Genomic DNA, 1,631 nt, shown 5'->3' on the forward strand with positions numbered 1-1,631 from the left:
CATCAATGATACTGAAGCTACGAATATACAGATTACACAGATCTAACCTTTGATTCGTACATAATCCCCACAAATGAATTAGCCCCCGGAGGATTACGCCTATTAGAAGTAGACAACCGATTAGTACTACCAGTAGACCTCCCAATCCGCTTATTAAGCAAGACAGTAGTATTCACTGTTAACCCTATTTCTGCAAAGTGGGTTGAAGGTACATCCACCCTATCAGACACATGAGAATTCTTGCATAAAAGTGTAAGTGTATTGTTAACTTTTTTGCTCAGGGATCACTCCTGATTCTGGTACTTGTGGCTGCATCCCTAGACCTGGAACTGCAGCATCTGGCAAGAAGAAAACAATTCCAGAGGATATGGGGAAGAATTGTATAGTAGCACTAGAATCTTCTCCTACTCCTTTGTCTCCAAATATCCCTGAAAAACAGGAATCTGTCCAGTGGTGAACCCCCTTTAGCTCCTCTCATATTAAGTGTAAGCACATTTAATGATGTGTGAGCCAGCCCTTCATATGCTTATTCCCCCCCTTTTAAGATAACAAACGTTTCAGTTGCCCATTCCAATTCCCTATTATATCATTACTCTGAGGGTGAAAGGGAACATGGCATGTTCATTTTATGTAACGTTTCTTGACCTATTGCTGCCTGTAGGCCATAAAGTGCATTTCTTTATTGGAGAAAATATAACTTGATGGCCTGCACTTGTACGGTATCTTTTTTCCAGTCCTTTAACGGTATTTTTGGCATTTACATAAGTTACAGGATGTGCAAAGCCTAGTCCAGAGTAAGTATCTATTCCTGTGATGACTCATTTGTAACCTGGTGCTACTGGTGTCATTGGTCCAAAAGAATCAGTTTCTCAACTATGTGCAGGACCTTCCTTCTCCCCAAGTAATATGTTCCATAACCATCTCTAATGTCTTTCTCTTTTGCTGGCAAGCAGAGAAATTTTTATTAGCATTTTGTGGCACAGGAGAACAATAAAGAAGAATATGTCAACTCTTAGCCGATCTTTACATTATTGTCCCACCACCATGTCCACTCAATTCTTGCACTCAGTTGGCTACCTTAAAGGAATATAATGACATTCCCACCTGCTGAATCAAATCACCCTCTGAACCTGGCAAGGTGTTCTTTTTTGGCCATTCACATGTTTAATTCTAATATACACGCTAAATTCCTAGAGTGCTTTCCATAAGTCCATGCCCCACACTGTTGTTGTTATTAAGTGTCATTGAATACAACTATTAGCAACCCTATGAACAAAAGTTCTGAACCCTGTCTTGTCTGCCCTGTGCCATCCTCACACCTCCTGACACACAAGAGCTCATTGTAGCAGTCACCCTGTCAATCCACCTGGTTCAGGTTCCTTCTTTTCCTCAGCTGACCCTCCATCCTTCCCAACATCATGTCTCTCTCCAAGGAATAGCACCTCCTAGCAATATGTCCAAAGTATGTGAGACAAAACCTCACATACTTTATATTTTGGACACATACTTTATATTTTGACATTTTCTTTATATTTGAACATATTCTTGCCTCCAAAGAGCACTCTGGCTATACCCTCTCCAAGATATTATCTGTTCGTTCTCTTGGCTGTTTATGAGCTTTTCAGTGCTCT

Source organism: Elephantulus edwardii, unplaced genomic scaffold (genome assembly GCF_000299155.1).
Source record: "Elephantulus edwardii isolate Elephantulus edwardi_28Jun2011 unplaced genomic scaffold, EleEdw1.0 scaffold00219, whole genome shotgun sequence".
NCBI lineage: Eukaryota > Metazoa > Chordata > Mammalia > Macroscelidea > Macroscelididae > Elephantulus > Elephantulus edwardii.